The sequence below is a fragment of the Xiphophorus couchianus genome, chromosome 23 (genome assembly GCF_001444195.1).
Source record: "Xiphophorus couchianus chromosome 23, X_couchianus-1.0, whole genome shotgun sequence".
In the NCBI taxonomy this organism is placed as follows: Eukaryota; Metazoa; Chordata; class Actinopteri; order Cyprinodontiformes; family Poeciliidae; genus Xiphophorus; species Xiphophorus couchianus.
In genome coordinates, this window is record NC_040250.1 from 9,972,601 (window position 1) to 9,995,518 (window position 22,918).

The window sequence follows — 22,918 nt, forward strand, 5'->3', positions numbered from 1 at the left end:
GGAACAATTTTACAAATCACAAATAGGATAAATTAATCAATAAAAATGCTGAAAACTGCATTTTAAATAAGCTGAAGGCAGTGTGCAATATTTTAGTAAAGATTTGATTTCTCTTGCTGTTTCAAGTTGGGTCTCATCAAAGTGAGGAACAAATACCCAAAAAGCAATTTGAACATCTCAAACTGATTTCTCTCAATTAAGTGTAAAATAATCCAGCTCAGGTTTTTCCTTTTAGGTATTTTAGACCCATATTCCTTGAAAAGGGTGAAGTAGTCACTAAGCACCTAATCCATCACCCAGTTTTGCTAAAATTTTCTGGTACTTCCATCACACTGATTCTCTTTTCCTTCAACGACCTACAAAGAATAAACATCATAGGAAAAAAATGATTCTCCAATATTGTCTTCCTCTAACATTTGCAAAAGTGATGTTCCCAATCCTGATGCAGCAGAACACTGTGAATTTCACACCATTAATCCTACAACACACTAATCAGAAAAGCATCACACTTGCTTCCAAGACATGTCAGGAGTTGATGTTTCACAAAATTCCCTTTTAGTCTAATGTGCACTGGAAGACAACAAATAGCGTAACAACAGTTTCACAGTACTTATGAAACATTCTTGTCCTGCTTTTTGTCGTTTGCTGCTTACCGCCGTCAATTGGACGGAAAATTGATTTTATCCTATGTATCTTCTAACCTTAAAAATAACTATATAATATACATACTTTAACACTCTCACACACATACATACTAAATCCTCTCAACTAACTGCCTTCACATTATGGTCTGTGTGTTTTAATTTCAGGTTTTTTTTTTACTTATCACATGTTCTGCATTTATGTGATTTTTTTTCTTCTCTTCATTCTGCTCTCTGCAACCTCCTACACACCTGTTCCTAAGTTGCTGTAATTACTGCACCTGCACCTGATCAGTGATCAAAGATAATCACTGATCAGGTGATCATATTTAATACTGTTTGTCAGTCCATAGTTTCTGATTCAGTTACCTGAAGGGAGTTTTTTCTCATCCTTTGATTTTCTAAATATTAGCTTAGATTTATATTTTCTTACACACAGTTGGATTTAGTTTTTTCCAACTAAATTCCTAGTTGGAAAAAATGCATCGTATTGTCTGTATATGTTCTTTCCACAGTGTTATTTTAATAAAAACAAGCTGCTGCCATCATAACTGAAAGCTCTGACGTGCTGCATTGTGCATGACGTGCTTTTGCTTGGAGATCACATCGACACACATTAAAACAGTAAGCAGCACAAAATGGAAAATTAGTGCAAAGATACTGACAAATACCCAAGTTAAATGATTAAAATATATAACTCTAATGTTGAAAATAATTTATTTTTGCCTGAATCAGTTTAAGAATATCACTGAATTTTACAGTTCTCCTTTGGGAGGATTAAACTTCATTGTTTTGGTTTAATCTCAGATCTCAATTAGAGTTAAAGAGCTCTGATAAACCCCACATTAGATCTGCTACCTCCCCAGCACTAATGAGAAATTAGACCAAGATGGTTAGTATGACGAGAAGGATTAGGATCCCTTCTGTCATGATAAAATAAAGAGATAAAAAGAAACAAGGAACTGGATACATTTAATTTCTATGCATCCAGCAGACAAAAGCTGCCTTAATACTTTGAATTGGCCTTGTCTCACTTTATTTAGCCCATTTCACATTATTTTTGGTCGTGGATGTTGGTCTCTTTTTCCCATGAGGCTCAGCTTTTTCCAGTCACGGAGAATAAATGAAGCTACAAGAAGGAAATTTGTCTTTCACATTGGATAAAGTTGTTTTAGAAAATGTTGTAAAATTGTTTCCTCTTTGTGTCTTTGACGGTAGAGTCGTGCTCAGACCTTTTCGCAACAATGCATCCAGTCTTTGCCAGGAAAAGTTCAAATAAATGCCAAGTACTAACATAAGCAACATTAGCCAGAATTTCTTACCCTTATTTACAAATAGTATAACAATTTGGTAGTTAAGTTATAGAGAATCATTTCTTTACCTTAAAATGATCCCAATACTATTTAACTTTCTTGACAGAAGGTATTAAAGCATAAAAGCTAACTTTGCTGCCTGAATTTATGGTGGTCAGGGTAGCTGTGGCTACTTTGTAGTAGTTTACTACCGTCACTGGGTTACTGTGTGCTTGAATAGGTAATTGAAAGTAGTGCAAAGCACTGTGGAGTCTGGAATAAAGCACTGTCAAAGTACAGGCCATTTATTGTTTCTGCTTGTTTTTGAATATAATTGAACTTTTTACTCCTGCTCAAAATATAGGAGTGTTTCAATGAATGAAGGAGGAACAGAGCTGTGCATGGCTTAAATGTTTAGAGTTTCTAAATACAATCACATTTTGCAAATTTTCTAAATTATTCTCCTCAACACACATTTCTTTGAATCTGAATATGCTATTTTTTAATCTATAGTGTTTTATAATATCTTGTAAACTTTCCTTTACTGTACATTCTCTTCTAATTTTCTGTTTGAATGTTTTACCTTGTGTAAATCTGCACGCTTTCATTTGCTTTTCGTTTTGCTGTTGGTGCACCTAAATTTTCCCACTAAGGGACAATAAAGGATATTTCTATTCTATTTGTGCTACCACTGCTGTGATGTGGATTATTTTAATTAAACTGTGCAGACTACATTTCTCATGATTAATTTTTTGCAAGTTGTGCAAACCCCAAAAATATATTAAAAGAGAAAAAAATATATAGAAAGCCAGGGGTAGGCAGTTCATGTGATGATTATGTATGACGCATTTATGCAGAAGAACGACTTTGTGTAAAACCAAAACAATGTATCACTTGGTAAGCCTCCTCGGTATCCAGGATACAAAATACGTGACACAGTGGAAAGGTAATGCAATTAAGTTGACCTCTCCACTCCTGTTCTCTGGCATTTGCAGATTAAAATGGCCACTTATTGACTAGAGCAGCACTTTAGCTCTGAGGTTCACAACCTACAATTAGAAGCCAGAAGTGGGGAACTATTATGAAACTCTCCATCTTGTCATTATTTCTCCCCAAAGGGCCCATGTTGATGAAACTTCACTTTCAGAAGGCAGGAAAAATTTTCTTTCTGAAAGCCAATACACAGTTGGATGAGAAGAAATATGACATGTAGTCAACAGGCGGTCTGCTCTAACTGGATAAAAACACCATCAACTGAGCCAATGAATGACTGTTCAATGATCAGTAAGTCATTTTCTATCTCTGTGGTTTATTTGCCAAATGCTGGAGGCAAGAGGTGACAGAAACGTAGCAGTTTCCTCCTCAATTTTAAACTTATGTAACAAATTAGCAACTTTAAATTACTTTAAAGCTCAACTATTCCTGCTGTTTATCAAACACCAAGTAAAATCTATTAGTTTGCTAAATCTGACGCCTCTACATACATAATATGTATTTAATAGATATTAGTCATTTTCCATGGTATTAAATGCTAAATATATATATTATTTTGTATAGTTTTTGCTTAATTCTCTGAGTATATTGTTTCAACAAATGATTAATCTTTAACTAAATTGGTTGATGACTACTTCAGCAATCAATTCATCACAATTAATTTAATTAATTGTTTAAGCCCAACACTTCCAAGTTTGTTTTTGATGAAGAAATAACATTACAACATAATATAAAGCTCAAAAAAGTTGATTTTTGCATAACACCCTTCGTTTAAACACCCTTCGTTTACACCAGAAAAAGATTTTCTGGTAACGTTTTATTTGCACTATATGTTGTATTAAATGTCCATTCGAAGTGTAAACTTTGCATTATTTGGTCGACAAGGACCCTTTTAATGCAAAGTTCTATTAAAATTTGCATTAAAAGTGTCATTATTTACCGAATGACACTTCATGACAACAGTTGTAAACATTTATAAAGACTCCTTCATGTTCATGACAGATGTCATGTCATGTTAATGACAGTGTCATGTCAGTCTTATGCTGATATGGTAAATAAAGTGTTACACATTTTCCTTTGTGAATCAACTACTGTGTGGTAAAAGCTAAATTGAAAGAGAAAAAGGGGATTAACATAGCAGCTTTGAATGTCAGGAAAATGTATTATCAGACTAGCTCAAGTTAGGTTTAGTTTACTATTATGGTTTTGTTATAAATCCAAATTATACACTGGTCAAAAAAATAAAGGGAAAAATGAGAAGAAGGAAGTGGATCTCGGTTTCCTTAAAAACTTTGAAGATTCAGTGGATGGTGAGCTACATGCCTCCAAATTAAGTAATCTAATCTGCTCCTTGTAAAACTCATTGGCGTTATCAAGAACATTATTTTCAGCTTGGAAGTTGTTTGCATTATTTAAATTAAGCTGTTCAAGTTTTTTCCTCAGTTTCTCTACTGTCTTCTGAAGCTGCGCCTGTTCTTCTTGCAGCTTCCTGAATCTCTTCTCCAAACTCTGGTTTTTGGTCAACAATAAATTCTTTTCTTCCATTGTTCCTTTCTCTTTCAAACCTTAAACTGCAAATGAATACAAAGACAGTCGCCTGTGATGTCACAGACAGGATGAGTGACATCACTGCTTGACATCAAAGCCACAAGAAGACTGTTGGGTGAGGGGGAGGGAGAGGGGAGGGAATGGTTTTTTTTTAACTTTATTTGCAGACACACTGTATAACGACAGAGTTATGCCTCATTTGCTCTGCCTCAAGAAAAAGCAAATACAGATAAATACTGTATATTTGTAAAAATGTCTTAGCTCTTTGGTAAAAAAGGTTTATTTTGTATATGCTTTGGATATTAAATTATGACAGGAATTGCAGTCTAGTAAACATAGTGAGAGCTATAAAAAAAAGCCTCTGTGGCTCATGTAAAAACCGTGATCTGCTCAAACTTGCCACTTTTCAACATTCTGCTCACTCGCACAGAGGAAACAGAGGACTTGCTCCTGTCAGAAAATAAAATCCTAGACAACAAATTGTTCCACATCCTGTATTTTACCTCAGCCGAAGTCACGGCTGAGCAGCGAAGCAGAATGCATCGGGTGGTAAAAGGGGGCTGGGAGTGGTGTTGAAGGGGGATTATAGCTGTGTTTGTCCGATAACATGTTGGTCGAGAGGGTTTCTCCTCCTTCAGTGGCGTCAAAGGAGGGCGGTCAAAATGTGTAAGTCCTCTCTACACAAAGAATTACATTTTACATTCACCTTAAATCTCACACTTCACAGAAGTGTATAGAAAGAAAGCATAAAGCTTTGAGACATTTCATGAGTGCTCTGCTGATTGCTAGTTGGACATCCTGCAGGTGGGCCTTATCTGGGACTCTTTTGTATAAGTGGTGAATATTTGACTCTTTCTATAGCGTGCCAAGCTGCTTCAAGGGTAAAACATTGCAGATCATGTATTTCCACAAATCCCCGCTCTGACCTCTGCATCACTGGCACACTCTTTTCTCCCCACATTAGCGGGATGACTTGTTGTCCTTGACTGGTGAAGCAGTATTAAACTATAATATGCTTAAGTTTTGAAAAAGTTTGCTGAAGGAGAACACATCAGTGTGAACTTGGGAGAAGTGCTGTTGCTAATCCCTAAGGATGCTCCATGTTGAAATGAAGGATTTTTTTTTTAATAACCCAGCTTTCACCGAGTGTGGTTTCTTAAAATAATTCCCGCAGAAGTCTTGTGGAGTAATTCTGGTGAAGTGTTTAGGCATTTGGTATTCTCTCATTTTTAGCACACTGCTCATCATTTGAGCAAGAAAAATGGGATCTGCTCTCAAAGAATATCAGAACGCAATGTTGGCTGAGTATTATTTATTACAGCATACCCCTAATGCACACAGTGTCTTATTAAATTATTTCTTATAACCTTTGAACTTTTCCATAGTTGATCATGTCGCAACCAGAAATGATACATTTATAAACCCCAGAGGTTTACAAATAAAACTCTGGGGCACCAGATGAAGAGGGTATTGTCTCCGATGAAACTATCCAGACTTTGATTCCCGACCCCAAGCCATTTAATGCATACATTTCCCCTCTCTCTCTCTGCCCTTCTTCACATGTTAACCTAATGTTGACAGACATCAGCACTTCCACTTTAACTGCGTCATCACCAGCATAATCTGCTTCATAATATGGTAGTGAAAGTCTTGCTATTTTCAACATCATCTGTGTTTTATTCATTTTGATTTTAATACACTAAATAAATGTGGGTGTTTTCTTTTTTATTAGCTTCCTTTCGTCTTATGATCTTTTGACAATACTGTCTGTTTCCATTGCTCAACTTTAAAATCGGTCCTTAGATAGCCACATCCATTATTTATTTTTAGGTGCTGTAAAACCATTCAAACAGAAGTCTGATTGCAGTTGGACTTTATTAGTAGTATGAACAACAATGTAAAAAAAAATTGGATTTCAGAAAAAAATTGTATTTGAGTAACAAGACCTGCTCAAAATGTTACTCCAAAGTCAGGGTCACACTACTCAAACTCTTGAATTTCACCTTCATTTTCCCCCCAAATTTAATTTTGTCTCCAAATAGTCAGTTAAATCTAATTGTACACATGTTGTGGATAAAAGGAAAGTTAAGATTCTCAGATGGGAGCTGCAGTAATGTTTTATCTCCTTAATTTTGCTCTGAAACACATGGGAAGTAAAGATTATTGGTGGTGCTACTTAACTTTGGTTAAAAATCATGCAGGAAGATTTGCAGAGACTGGGTAATCTTTTAATAATAAGATGAGTCACAGACATCAATTGATGTTTTGCATTGACACATAAAAATGAAATACAATAGGAAAAAATACGCTCTTACCTGGGAAACTGTATAGTACCAAAATAAAAAAACATTCTCAAGCTACCTTTAATTTATCCTCTCTCCTCACTTTTGTGTTAATCCCTCCATTAAAGCAAAATTCCTCTTTGTTTCTGGGGCAATAGAGACTGTTTCTGGTGGGTGAGAAATAGAAACTGGCTCTCTTTGTAGCCAAAGCACTTGCTATTAGCCTTTTTCTGCATTGCCAGTGAGCCTGTACACATCCATTTGATTTATTTCTGGTTTAAAAAAAAGCAATCCATTCTTTAATTTACCAAATATTTCCGGATGGTGATGCTATGTTATCATGAGGATGTACTGTAGGTCTTTGTATTAGAACAGTACATTTTAAAAGACGTATCCAATGTGAAATTAAACCTGCATCATGTTGCAAATAATTTTGGACATCTACAATGTCAAATAACAAAGGAAACTTCACAAGCACAAACAAAATCACCTTGAGACAGCAGTAAAATTTAATTATGTGCTTTGCTCAGTGGTGATTTCAAGGTCAGACAGTCAATAATTTGAAGCTTTCATGACGTCACATTGAGAGGGCATATTGAGATGTGGGGGTTTGTCGCAGTTGAGGAAAAGATATTTCGGTAATATATGGCTTCTTTCAGGGTCATAACTTTCAAGGTTGGCTTGGTTTTGAAAGCATGACTTCATGCACACTTTACTAGTGATGCATAACCATCTCTTCTCTATGTTCTGCCAGGTAACAGGCTCAAGATCCTAGCAACGCAGGATGACGGCTGGAAATGCCCTTTTTATTCTGCTAAGCTGTCAGTTTGTGAGCACAGGCATTGATTCACGAAATATATTTCTTTTTAATGGAGGTAAACTCAAAAAACGTGACGAATGAACAATGTTGAAGCATTACCAGGGTGACACTTTAAATAAATGCAATTGTTTTTATTATATTTTTCCAGATTGGAGTGTGTATGATTCAGAATAGAAATTATTTTTGGGGGGATTTGCTTTTCTCTCTATAGTTGTTGAGAAAAAGTAAAAAATAAAAAAAAGAAAGGACAAGAGTGTATGTCAAACAGGATTAGTTTGTAGTCCTCCTGCACTTGTTTTTTTCCCCTAACAGGCTAAAGAATTACCATAGCCGTCTGCCTTTGTTCTTTGGAAAAACTGCAAGACATGCAATGCGTGTCCAGCACCCCAAGAGGTTCTTGTGAATGAGACATCACCCTGGAAAAAAAAGTGCACAAAGCAAATGGAGCTGTGCCTGAGTTGTCTCCTGGGCTCAGGCCTCGTAGGAAATCTCAGCCAGCCAGTCTGTCTCGCCTGCGGGTTTTCCACATCTCCGAGGATGAAAACATCAGACCATTTTTTACCTGCCATCAGCTTTGTGCTGTCACAGACTTGTTTACTGGGACATAATCTGTGATTTGGGGGTTGACACCATCCAAACTGTTGTCAGCTCGGGATGCATTGAAAGGCGTCAGCACTGCATGAGTCTCACTATAAACAAACTTGGGGAGTCTTTTGACTCGAGGTGTTCACTGACACACATTAAATGTTTTACGTTCAAAAAGATATACAATCTCAGGCCGTTTTTATTGATTTTTAACTAGTGAGTGGCACAGAGTTTTCAGGTGTAATGAAAGTTTATATATATATTACATGAAATTCTCAGATTCACAAAGTAATGTACCTTGAGATTACTTTCTTGACTCCTGTTTCTTCCACTATAAATAGTAAACTTTAAATCTCCCTGCAGTCTGCCGCTTTCAAAACGTTTTAATTATTCCTCTTTCTTTCATTTCCTTCATTCTCAGCTTTTTGGGGTTTGCTGCTATAACGATTTGATGAAACCTCTCTTAACTAAATTGGAGAAAAAAAATGTCAAAGCCCTGAATTAAGTTTAAATTGGGTTATTATTTTAAGGGCTTAGTTTTCTTTGTGCTTTTAAAAGGGAATGATATGATCCAATATAAAGCTTTTTCAGTCCTTTAATGAAAATCGACTGTGCTAATTGAGTCGATTATAATTTTGGATAATCTGAATTCAATCTGCACGGGTTTCTCTAATAGGACTCTGGCAATGATATGGATCTTATTGCTGGTGCTTATGTTTGTTAATTTTAATGTTTCTTGAATAACAGTGTCAACAGGCAGTGTTCTCCACATCTATTAAAGTGTGAAAAGAAACTTGAAAAAATTATATTTTGTTGCAGGTGGAAAAATCTCGTAGTAGAGCAGCCACCCTTTAATTTTAGTACAGACACTGAGTCATGAAATAAGTTGGGGTTTTTTTACAAATCCGTCATGTCACAAATATTGGCACCTTTAACAGATACTATAAAATTAAGGTACAATCTACTTTTTACCTTTTTAATTTGATTAGTATAACTAGAAGCTTTTTAAAGTGCAATCCATCATTTCCTGTTTCCCTGAAGTATAATTATGAATTTACACAGAGGGTAATTTCTAGTCACTCTTCAAAATGAGAGACAAAACACATGTCCTTCAAGTAAAGCAGCTGTGTGTTTTGTCTTCACAATAACATTCTGAGCAGCAATTAAATACTGAACAACTGAAAATGTGTCAAATCAGGCTGGAGAAACGACTCATACATAAATAGTTTTTATTTTGCAATACGTTGTCAATTACTTCAAGTCTTGTATTTTAGGTTTGATTTAGAGGTTTAGTATTTAGTTTTTTCTTGGATATTAGTTCCTCTTTTATTATGGTAGTCTGGTTCAAATTGTCAGAAAATGAACATTTTCTGACAATTTTCATCCCTTCACTTTCTTCACATTTACACATTTACATCCTCTAAAATTACTCTGCAATTTGGGAAAACCTAGAGGATGACGGTATTACATTGGCCACTTCTGTTTGGGCAACTGACAATATCTGAGTTAAATGGAAGCACAAATATTGGTATATCTCATGGCAACACCACAAACACATTACTTTCTTGTGTAATGCAATTTAAAAGGCAGTTTTAATAAATAGTAAAATGAAAAAGTTCTCTCTTCCTATTTGTCAGTTTTGATATTAATCAAATATTTAAAAAAATATCGCAATCTACAAATGGCCACAGTTTAGTCTGATTTAATGTCAAATGTATGTTTGCAGTAGTGAAAACAAAAAAACCCCACAAAAATTAACATTACAATTTTATCTGCTTTTTCTCCAAAGCAAAATTAGCAGAAAAAAAGTGCCAAAAAAAGTCAACCTTTGTGAAAGCAGCGGCAGGATGTCTCTTTAACGGGTCTGTCTCAGAAACCCCCTGGAAGAACCAACTCCATGGTGGCTCTGTGATGATGCTGCTGGTTGGTGCCAGCAGCTTGATCGAGCGAAACAGGCCAGTGGTTATGTCTGCAACCTCCTTCCTCTTTGTACCATATCCAAAATATAGGTCATGTAGAGTGCAGATACTCCATGTGGGGCTGTGGGTGTTTGAGCTGTGCTTTGATACACCAAGACTTGTGTTATCACAATCAATTATTCGCATTCTGTCCAAGATAATATCTAACTGCACTCTGCACTAGCCCAAGAGAAGGTATGTAATAAATATAATAACTTAAATTATGTCAATTGAATGTTTTTCTTTCTTTTTTAGAAAAACATTGAATTAGCTATTAGAAATTGAAGCTACTATTGAATTTATATTAAAGTTAATTTAAATAAAGGTGGGAAAAATGCATGCACAAACTGCCAAAACAACAAGATTGCTGCATCGTCTATTCATTAAAGCACTACGCCCTCGCTCAGACACATCAGCTTCATTTTCTTTCTCTTGATATTGCAGGGGTGAAATGGCTTGTGGCATTCTCCCCCAAATGAAGGATGACAGTTTACTGATTAATTTTTAGGCTTAATGGCAATAAACTCTCAATTTTATTCTAAGAGCTGCGGACATGTACACCCCCACACAAAAAAAGAAAACACTGCAATCTGGAGAATGGTAATGCTAAGTAAGTAAACATTGAACTGGACATTTGCCCTCTTCAGAACTGTCTGGTTTGTTTGTTTAGCTTGATAACAGCTTGTCAGACTTATTGGATTAACTTCATTATCTAGACAGCTTGAATAATAATTCAAGGTTTGTTTTTCTTTGCGTTTTAGTGTCAATGGGGCAAACCTGCACATTAAGAGCCTTGAATATGTGAAATGTTTATTAACTTTAAATGGCCTAGTTGGGTAAACTTATGCTGAAGGCATGCCAATGTATTTATACAATCGTAGCTGCTTAACACAGGCCTCCAAAATTATCTAAATTGGGTAAAATACAGTAATATCCAATAAATTTGATTATTTGTTTCAATCTACTTTCTGAAAATAACATTTAAGCAGGTATTAAACACACTTCACTAAGCCATAGTTTTGCATTAAGATGTTTTAATAATCTGATATACTGTATTTTAATCTTAAATGTTTTGGTTAACTAAGCGGAATATCATCAGAATTAACAAATCAAAACTTGAAAACATTGGATTGTGTTTCAATTAGTAAATAGTTATTGAAATAAATGAACTTCTCAATAATATTTAAAACACTGTTTTTTTCTTTAGGAATTTAAGCTTAAACCCTAAAAAAAGAAAATCCTTCAGCTCCCCCAAAACTATAGTACAGATATCAAAATAAAATTGACTCTTTAACTTCTACAAAAGCTCTGAGCCAGAACAATTTTTATTTTCTTTTACTTACTGTGAAGGTTTAGATTGAACGTAGAGTTCTCAGTATATTTTTATGTTGTAAAATAAAAATAAATAAGACTAAAAATTGTGTGAAACGCTATCAAATCTGCCAACGCTGTGAGAATTTTGAAGCATTTTGCATAAGTCGGGTTCAAGTAGATCTTCCCACATTGCTGAAGAGGCACTTGGTGAGGGCATGGAGGTTCTTGGCCGAGTACTTCAAACTTCACTCTTTAAAGCCGAGGATGAAAAATAGCAAAGCAGTATTACTGTCTAAAAGGATGCACAAAAGGACAGTTGTCTATTGCAGCTTTTAATACATAGTCGTAGGAAATATGATCAATTACAAATTATACAAAATGGCTGTGTCTGCCATTTAAGTACCATAACCTTAGGCATTCTCTGTAAGTTTTTGTTAAGAGTTGGATAAGTGGTTCCAAATGTCTCTAAGGGAGACAAGTAAATGGATTTTCTCCTTAAAGGTGACCTATCACATTTTTTGCACAAAATCATGCTGCAGCTGACCATGCCCCCAAACTCAACGTTCACACAAGCATGTGAAAATGGCTGCAAACAGATGTGCATCTATTCAACCACATATATTTAAAAAGCATTAGTAGAAACTCCTGCACAACCAACAAGAAAGCAGCAAGTGGTTTCTGGATAGTAAGTCCACAAGAAAACACTAGTCTTTTCCAGCAGCCATTATACACAGCAGTAAAACCAGCTGACCAAATGTGCTGGAGCTTTGCATTGGTTGTTAATTGACGGGCTGGGCTCACCTGGGGTTGCTGGGTAACGGTGCATTGCCCCTTAAATGTGACTTAAGTCAACATTTTTGAAATGGCTCATTTCCAGACACCAAAAACAAAAACAGCTGGATGGTTTTTGTAAGTGCTTGGGCTGTTTTTAGAAGCAGTTAAGACCTCCCCCCAAAAAAGTATGAAAATTTGCAAAATGTAAATTTTGCATAGTAGGTCCCCTTTAAAAGGACTGAATACAACAGGTGTAAAAACAACCTTTGATATTTTTTTCTGCGAATGAAAGTATTTTTCGTATTTATTTAGGTTATCTGATGCAAGGGGCCAAATGCTTTTTAACGGCACTGTACATCAGATAGATTACTTGATTTATATGGTGAGGAAAAGGAGCAAACATTCCCTATATGTGCTTGTAGCAAATTGAAAACATAAATCATCATCTCCCCTAACCTTCTAATTACATTTTCAGAGTATAGTATTGGACAGTAGTCTAACTCGGTAAGAAGCCAGATGCAGAGATTTCCCTGCGGCCTTTGTATCTGGAGGAAGATCGGTGGGGTGTGAGGCAATGCTGAGAAAACCATGTGGTGCCACACCGAGCTGACGAAACGCTTGACAAAAAATGTGCACACACTTCTCTGGGCTACACCAAAACAACCTTTATGCACTGAAAAGCTGCTGCTTTTTGAATTAATACTTGTACCAACTACAAGTACAGCTTTCCAGTAAATACTGTACTTCTGCTATATTTGTAAAAGTTTTCAGTTGCTCTTGTTTGAAGATAAAGCTGCAGTCCAGTTCAAGCAGCCACATTAAAGCAATCTTTTGCTGTCAGTATCGTCTCTCCTCTATCAGAAAGCCTGCTGGCTCTGTTTCACAGAGACTGACAGGCGGCAGTCAGCGCTGATACCAGATCTTAGAAGTGAAAACGATGGCCTGAATACAGAGCGGCTTCAAGTGAAGTCTGTGAGGATGGCTAGGTCAGAGGAGGCTCTGTTAGATTGATCTCCCATGGGGGGTAAAGGTCAGTCCCTCAGGGTGATCACAGACTACCGCTGCAGCTTCCTCTGTTGGAAAGCTTCAGTTAGTGATGCATCGGTTTCAGGAGAGGAAGTGAAAAACAGACTTTATACAATTATGTTAAATTTAAATGCTAATCAGTCTTTGAGTAACAGTGGAATGAAATATCAATCTACCTTTCAGGGTTTAGAAACTGAAATTGCTGCAATATAAAGTTGTGAGAATGAATGAAAATCACTTATTTTCCTCCACTTTATGGACACAAATGGAAGGATTGTTAAGGACTTAATGTGCTAAGGGTCTTTTTCTCATAACATTTATTTCACTTAGCCTTTAATTTGAGTCATAATCAGTAATGGTGGCAAATACAACTTATGATGGATAAAATATGTTGTTTTGGAGCATGAAAGTTTACTTAAACTCAATCAGAAATTACTTTAAGCAATTTTGAGAACCTCCAAAATGGTATCTTATGTTTAGCTACATAAAAACAATTAGCTATGAAAAATAAAGAATCCTAACATTTGAACTGGTATTGCTGATGTTCACACTGCTCAAATTTATAGTTGCTGAAAAATAGGCAAAATGTGTACGACAAGATAAAATGCAATTCTTTAAATTTTGAAAATGGTGGTTAGTTTCTTGGGATGCCAATTATATATCCGTCAACCTTTGTCAGAGGCGCCTTATTGGAAATTCACTGTACAAATTTTGCTATGAAGAAAAAAAATATATATATTCTGGAAAAAACACCAAATTATGTATAAAAATACTTTGAAGAATAAAATTTCTTCTCTGCTTTGACTGACAGTATATTTTTGAGGATGGGAAAAAGTTAAAGAACAAAAATGGTGGCCTCTTTAAATGTCTCCACGAGTAACAAGAAAGAAGAAACTATTGCACAAAAGAAGATGATTAAAAAGATGTTGCATCACAAGAATTATGGTAGACAACAATATCAGCAATTGATCACTTTTATTGACTTTAAGAGAAAAACCTGCATCTGATGCGCACCTTCATCCCCTTTCTTAGTTTTTAAGAGATAGTTTCTACTTAGTGGAGTTATTAGTTTGTTGCTTTACCAGATCAAAGTACATCTGAAAATGTATGGTTTAGTGTCGTTAAGAAGTTTAGTCTAAGATTGGCCCATTTGAACATGACTGCTTGACATTTATACTCGTCCATAGAGGAAATTCAGTTTCTCACTCAGAAGCAAGAACTTTTTTCTGAGATGAACTCAAAGCACAAAACTTTGTAAAGTGTGTGGGTGGAAGATTTTATTCTGTTGTGACATTGTGACGGCAACGAGAAGTTGGAGAAACTGCTGATCCACTTTCTTCAGATTTAACACAGCGGGATGCGGACAGATAAACGAATTAAATCATAAACAGAAGGATATTATATTTCACACAAATATGGATTTCAGCTCACTAGACCAGAATTGATGAGAGCGCTAAAGATTAGTTAAGGCTGCATTGGAACAGCCTGGGGTGGTAGTTGGAGTTCAGAGTCATAGAAACATGAGCATAATTCTGTCATCAAGCCACAGCGCGCTGTGCCCCGGTTATCACTGTGGCACAAGCCTGGAAACATCCGTTTGTTAAGTCCTCTGCAGATGTCAAAGCTCAGTCACAAGATTAAAGATTGCAGTGCAAATTAGTTCACATGAGCGATGGCACAGAGTTGTTATTTACACTGGATTAATAAAAATCATGACACTCGAGTGTTCAAAATGGAGTGATTTGATAAGAGTTGTGCTACAAGGTCAGCGGAAGTTCATGGGTGGAGTAATTATTGTTTAGTGCAAAGAATATTAAATATAATGAGAATGGGGAAAGTGGTTATGCAGCTGAGGTTAAGCCACTGTGTTTCATGTTCCAGTTCTGATGTTCAGACGGCCAGTCTTGTTTTTTCAGCAGTGGACACAGGCCAGCATGACACCTCTTTAATGTGAGCTGAGCTCATTTTTTGTTTTGCTAACTTTTACAATGTTCAACGCACTTAACTTCCTCTAAATTTATTTTTCCAGATGAATTCTAATTTACTTGGTTGTTTTGTAAACTCTCAGTTTAATATAATTCAATATCTGTGTTGATGTTTCGGTTATCAACTAGGAATTCATCAAGTAGTTGGATGTTCATACACATGCTTTTATTTTGAAGTGGCTGTTTACATTTGATCTTTTTTGCTACAAGCTATTGAATTTAACAGCCTGAACGGCACCATAAATTTTTTTTTGCTTTGGTCATTTTTGATTAAAAAATCGTAATATTCCAAATAAATTATTTTCAAATTTGGTTGAAGTCTACTTTTTTCTTAAAGTTGATGGATAAAATTGCCTGTAAAATTTTCCTTCTTTCAACAGCTAGTTTTATTGTACTGGAGATTAATCAACAAGCATAACCACAGCCCACACCATACCCCTGTGGCTCTGCCATTACATAAAAGTTAGAAGTAAATCAATCTTTGCACATAATTTGACCCTGAAAAAAGAAAAGTAACTTGAAAGACTATTGAATTGCACAATCGTTAGGGGAAAGTATTACAATTGAAAAGTTTTGTTTGCTTGTTTTGTTTTTTGTTTTTTTGACTATTTTAGTTACTAGCTTACTTTTCGTTGTAGGTTTGTATTTTTTTCTCTATAGTCTTATTTAATCCTTAATTATATTTCACTTGTACATGTTTGGAAGTGGCTTTTTTCAAGTTCAAAGATATCTGATATTGATGCCATATTTGTTGTTAATGTTAACATATTAAGAAAACCAAATAACTCAATAACTTTATTTCAAACCAAAACATACATGGACAGTATAGAAAAAGATATAGATACAATATCTGAAGGCATTATAGAATATGTAAATTGTAATGTCAAAATTAAATTGGGGTTTGAGGGTTGTGGTCTTTCAAGGGGAGATATAATCTGAATTGAATTCAGCATTTTAGCATTAACTTTGGCTAAATACGGTGTTTGTGTAGTGTTTTATAACACTACAAAACTAATGTCTATAATTAGAGCTTTAAAGGTTAGCACTAATAACCTTTTAGTAAGCAGGACCCACCACTTCTTTCAGTCAGAACCAGCATCAATTCTGATGTATTTTCTTTTAGCAGTTTAAGCTACACCTCCAGCAGTGGGAATACGAGCATCAGAACTGAATTACAAAGCAATGAAAGAATGTAGTACGGTCTTACGAATCACTTTTCTTTTACATCACATTGAGGGCTACAAGAATACAGTAATTATGATTTTTGCTGAGAAGCATAAGGTTATGTCCTCCAGGTGGCCTCTTTTGGCTGAATGAAGGAGGTGAAAGGAAGCAAGAAATGGTTCAGGAATGGTGCACAACTAGTTTTAGGTATTATCATTGCCTCCAGCTCTTAAAAATTTCAGTCCAGTCAGGCATCTAAAGGATGTGCTGGAGAATTAAGTCATAAGATGCATAAAATCCCCACCTACCAGCTTGCAGGTCTTAAAGAATCTACTGCCGACATCTTGGTGGCAAATACAACATAACTTTAAATATGTGGGTTGAGTCCGTGTCTCAACAGGCCAGGCCGTTTTGGCAGAAAACGGGGACCAAAACACTCATAGGTTATAGTGTTACTGAGACATTTATTTAAAATGGTCTCTTGCTCATATCCTGACTGCATATCAGCCACCAAAAAGCCAGAAATCAAAGTGCTTACACATAAATTAGGATTTTAAACATATCCTTACTATATTTTATTTAAGTATAATTTTTTTTGTACTGCTATATACATATATATATATATATATATACTGTATATATACACTGTATATATATATACAGTGTATATATATATATAATCTCATGTGGAGATATATGGCAAAATGTACTGTTCTTGGCAAGATACGTTAAAAGAAAGACCTGTGTCTGTCAGAAAATAGTGGTGGGTCTTGATTAGGAGTTTCAATCAATTAATTCCAGGGACTGAAATTAATTAATTGCATTTTAATCAGAAGACTATCTATATATGTATATATATGTCTGTAGTATGTAGGGGTGTATATGTATGTGTAAGGTTTGAACAAAATCCCAAATTACTCTAGTAAATTAATAGTTTTCTTTTTTCATTCAAAGTATGGCTAAACAGACAAACATAATCTTACAGATAAAACCAGGTGTTTGATTTCACCTTTTTAAACCTTTTTACTCTGTTCAGTTCATGCTTGTTTACCACTATAAGTATTACAAAATAACTTTTAGTTTGTGTGTGATTGAGCCTATAAATAATAAACATGGCATGAAACAGATGTCGTATTGCATCTGATTCTGTTTAAAAGTACAAACTTTTCATAACTTTGGTACTGTAGAAAATCCTAAAAGTTTGAGTAGCTCTAAACTGTGTAATTTAAATATAATTTAATGGCCTTGTGGGGCAGAGCGTCTCTGGGGGTGTGTGTGTGTGTAGGCATCACATCAGTCACAAAAAGAAATTTTAAGTCTTCAAGAAGAAAAGACTTAAGTTTCCCCACAATGAAAAAAGTTTGAGCACTCTAACCATGGTGTTTTTGAATAACAAGATATTTTTCCAGGCTCAATGAAACAGTCACCCATAATATTGTTTGAAAGTAGAAATTTTCTTCCATACTTATGCAGCTGTATTTCACCTTTGATCCAGCTTTGTTTTTGTAACCCGGTAAATTCGCTCGCTAACGAGGCTGTGACAGTTTTAAACTTGCCATAAAATAGATAGGAAGAAATTAGTTGCACATTCTAGCCGGCAGTCTGGTGCCAACGCTGAAATAAAAAGGAATGCAGGGGAAGCAAAAGGTCAGGCTAATTAAATGTCAGCAGAGAACATCTTACTAAATGAATCCTTCAAAGGACCAATAAACGTACTTATAGAGTGTACTGAAAATCCTGTTGCAGATGACTTTGTAGCTAAACATTGGGGATCACTGCTTTTCATAAGTGTACCTTTTATCAGATCACCTTGTCCACTGATTATAATCTGCTAGTGAGTTGGATTCAGTGGCTGCTTTGTATAAAGGACGTGAAGGAGCTGAGGCCTAAAGTTCATTGGTGCCTGCCACGCCATCTGTTAAGGAAGGAGCAATCGAGTTAAAGTAGTTTTTACGGCTTGGTTGTTCTTGAGGATTCCTTAAAAAGCAGATAGATCTGCTTTTGGCTAAAAGGAAGGCAACATCCTTTTGCCTTCCTTCTCCTAAATTACCTAGTTTGTTCATGGAGGTTTAGAAAAAATAGTCAACAACTCAGAGAGGGAAGGCAGAAACCATCCCAGGATGTGTATACTTTTTTGGGGGGCTTAGGATGGCTTCTGACACAGACTGATGATATCATCAAGAGTTAAAAAGGTGCACTTTAAGGGTCTGAGGACTCAGGAGAAGGTAAGTCTCTAAGGTAGCTGAAGGCTCACTAGCAGAGAGACGAAGGACATTATTAGGCAGTCATGGTTGATAGGCCTCTTGATTGTGCTGCTCCAGTACATTGCGGTGAAGAAGCCAAGCTCTCCATTTACCAGTTCGACTACATTTATACCCTTATCTGTGGTCAGGATATATTTATCTTGACTGAAAGAATAAGATCCTGGATATAAGAGGCTACATTCAGCCATAGAGAGACAGTGAGGGATTTGATTCAGAGTGAACTTGTGCTACGGCCACTGTTAGTCGGATTGGGTCACTTCTCTTCAGAGATTTTCCAGGCATCTACCAATATGAGGAAACTCCAGGGCTCACCTGGAATCTGCTGTAGGGACCATAATATGTCTTAGAATGAGCTAGAGAGTTTCGCTACAGAGAAGAAAGACTAGATAGAAGATATTCTTACTATGTAACCAACATTAAAGCAGTCCTATTAGAAATGCAAGATGCTGTTTGGAGAGGAGAAGCGGTCCTAGTGAGAAAGCAAAGAAAAAAGGAAATCTTATTCCTGCTGGGGGTGAGAAGTTCAGCTGTTGAACTCAACAGGAAGAGTTTAGCATCATTAATCCTGAATAGTTTTGCAAAAATAGTCTTTATTGCTTCTTAAAGGTAGAAATCATTCACTGTAGTCTTGCCTATCTCCAGCACTAACTGGACGGTCCATCATAGTAAAACACAAAGAGACAAAGGACAGACAACCAGACACATCCACACTAATATTTAATGTGTATGTGATTGTGTTTTTGGACTGCTGGAGTACCCGGAGACAACTCATACGTTCAACAAGCAAACTCCATGCAGAAAGAAACAGGCCAGGTTTCCATGCCATCCACGCCTCCACCATGCAGCCCAGAGTGACATTTTTACAAATCCATTATGACATCCAAAGTCACTGATTTCTGTTGTATTTTCAACACATTTTCTCTGCTATTTGACAGTCATGTTTCAAGCTCATATTCACATAAGTCTGATTTTACACTGCAGCTCACACATTTCTAACTTGTTAATACAGGCTGGCAGTCTCTATTAACAAAAGATCAGAAGGGTATTTTTAGAGAAGTGGAGAGCCAACAAAATGCTTTAAGATTCACTATTTCTCAATCCAGAAGAGTTTAATAAGGGTTAGGGTTAGGTTTCCATATCACTCCATCTCCCTGTGCAACTTTGTTTGTACTAGAGCATGTGTGAGAAATAAAAGCATAAATAAAGGGCTGTTTAACTACAAATATTAATTTAAAAAAAACACACAAAAAAAAAAACATCAGCAATCTTAAAAGACCTGTTTCAGATAAACTATTCCAAACTATTAGATGTTCATCATTTTGCAATGAATGAAGGGGACAGAGAATTTTTATCATTTTTAGTAAAACCCTAAAACTGAATAATTTTATTTTCTTTATAATGAGCCTGTTTAAATGTATTTGTAGATGTTTTCCATGCACAAAACTGAAGCAGTTTTTCCTCAAAGATCAAGAAATGTACTTCCCTCTCTTGGTACGCATGCTGAATACTGACAATAAAGACTGGTGAGAGAGACTGGAAAGTATTTTGTAAACCAACTGTGGATTTGTAAAACATTACTGGATAAAGAATGGATAACAGAAAACCAAATGACTGGTCAACAGAAAACTTCATTTACGAAAGGTAGTAACTAGCTGTCAAATGTGATAAATTGCCTCCTCATGTCAGGAAGAAAGTGAAATAATGAGCCATGACCAGCATTAGGTCCCCATAGGTACAAAACACAACATTAAGTCTACAAACAGAACAAAAGAGCTCATTATTGTAACAAAAAAGTCACCCGAGACAAAATATCATCAGTACTGATGCAATTTTCATGAATTTGCAGATATTCTCATCAGATATCACTGAACTTTGTCTAACTGCAACATATGAAACTTTTATTCTAGGATGAAGAATTACAATCAAAACTCAATGGATCTCTGCAGCCCTGATATTATTTTAGATAGAGAAATAGAATAAACCTGAATAAAAAATGAATGATCTGTTCTCTCCTTGACTCAGCTTGGAAATACTATCTGGTCCCGTGTCGGAGACGACTAAGTGTTTCCAGAATTGAAGCTCTTGCTGAGGGTGTGCTTGAATGACCTGTGTGCAAATCTGAATTTCCAAATCCTTTTTGGAAATTGTAGGTTGCGTTGAAAGGAGAAGAAGATGGCGGCCAGGCTGGATGCCTGAAATCGTGCAGCTGTACAATCGATAATATTTCGATGATTGGAAATCCAATATTTTGATTATTGGAATCGAGATATGAGCTAGTGATGAAGTTTGTAATATTAATTTACAGCACCTTGCGAATAGCTTAGAACTCTTTAAACAGTTTCACATTTCACTATATAGATTACAAATTCAGTAAATTTTATTGCCTTTTATGCAACAGAACAACAAAGAAGAGCAAATAACCACAACACGTCAGGAAAACTATGAATGTTCAAAATTGTTCAAAAGCTGAGAAGTTTTGTCTGGTTTGATCAATTTATTCTGGTTTAAGCTTTATTCATCTCAGAAAGCAATCAATACATTGTTTAAAAATGGAAGGAGTATAATCCAAATACAAACCTACCAAGACTGAAGTCTGCAGCTAAACTGGCAGCGAGGGCACGGAGAGCATTAATCAAAGTAACAAATAACAGGCCTCTGGTAACTGTGGAGGAGCTGCAAAGATCCACAACTCAAGTGGAAGAATCTCAAGGACTAATTTTAGTTTTGTAGTTTTGTAATTAACTTAAGTTTGTGGTTGTAATGTGGGAAAATGTGAAAGAGTTTCAGGGATATTAACATTTTGCAAGGCTGTAAAGTTGGTTTGTTAGAAAACAACAAAAACCTATCTGAAAGTAATTTAAAAATATATTGAATGCTGCTTTTTTCAATACCTCTGAAAGCATCTCTACTGTTCTTAAAATTGAGCTTGTATAATTATCCCAATCTAAAGAAAATGGGGGGGATAATGACTTGTTTTGCTCTCTGCAATGTCTCAGACTTGTTCTTTGACTGCAAATTTCTGTGTTTTTGTTGTAAAACTGTGTGCTATTTTTACATAAATATCTGCATTGTTTTTTTTTGTTTTTTTTTCAAAACTAAACGACAGCTCTGCTTGCAAAATGGTGGAATTGGCATTTTTTTATATCTACTGCATAGGGACAGTAAATCCTCGCCAATAATGTGCGAAGTGATATAAAAAAGCCAGTTAGGATTGATGAGGTAATGAGGCATGTCCTGAGTTTGAATTTTTATTTGCAGCCTAAACTACAAGGCACAAATATATCATGATGTCAATCCAGCATCTCTGTGACCTGAAATATTCTCCACAAAGACCTCCAGCCTGTAGACCCTGACTGTGCAGTTTATGTGACTGTAGATAGAGCTAAGAGGTCCTAAGATTGATGGATCAGAAACTGGCTCCACACACACTCCCAGGAACACGGTACTTCAGCAAAGCTGCCTTGGGATTGAACCTGCCATCTCTACTACAGAGCTTTAGATCAAGACAGATCGTGAACTATTTACAGTTGTATCAAAATCACGTGGTGCAACATGCTGAGCTATAGCAGGGGCCAAACTGAAATCTAATCCATTATGATCCAGGATTTCATTCTTTATCTTTACCTTTAAAAATTTTCTTCCGCTTCCTTCCTCTTCTCAATTTGACTCCTGCCTGTTGGTAATTCCTGTCAGTGGTTGTCTAAGCCTCTCTGGAGCTCCAATCAACTCGTTCCTCTCCCCTGTGTGACGTTCATAGCATTACAATTGAGTCATCATTCTGTCAGACTTACCCCTGCTAAGGCAGCAGCAGTGGGAATCACAGGAAAGGGACAAGTTTACCTCAACTTCTCTGTTCCTTCTCTGTATTTGTAGCCTAACAAGTGCAATGAGACACAGACATTATGCAACAGAGTTAAATTGTTCTTTTTCCCATTTCTCTAATGCTGAATTATTTTGTTAGCAGATTTGCTGATTGTCATTTTGTTGGATTCTGTTTTCACACTCCTTAATGCTACATCAGAACTAGGGGTGTAAACTATTAATTGACTATTGATCAATTGTCGATTAATGGTTAATTAAATCAAAATGAGTTCCAATCTATTAATTAATAACTTCCGCTTTTAAATTCTTTTAGTGTTGTAGAATGGCTTCCATCCAGAAGAGGGCGCTCCTGCATCCTATAGCAGAGCCATGGATACAGAAACAAAGATGGCAGAGCTATTTTTGAACTAAACAGGGTCTGGTGTGGGATGCAAAGTGCGCTTTTTGAGG

General features: G+C 35.9%; 1 protein-coding gene across 1 annotated transcript in view; it reads left to right on the forward strand.

Moving 5' to 3' along the window:
* The window catches only part of glra4a (glycine receptor, alpha 4a), a 56,224-nt gene that overhangs the window by 12,495 nt on the left and 20,811 nt on the right, over positions 1-22,918 (forward strand). The window lies entirely within an intron of this gene.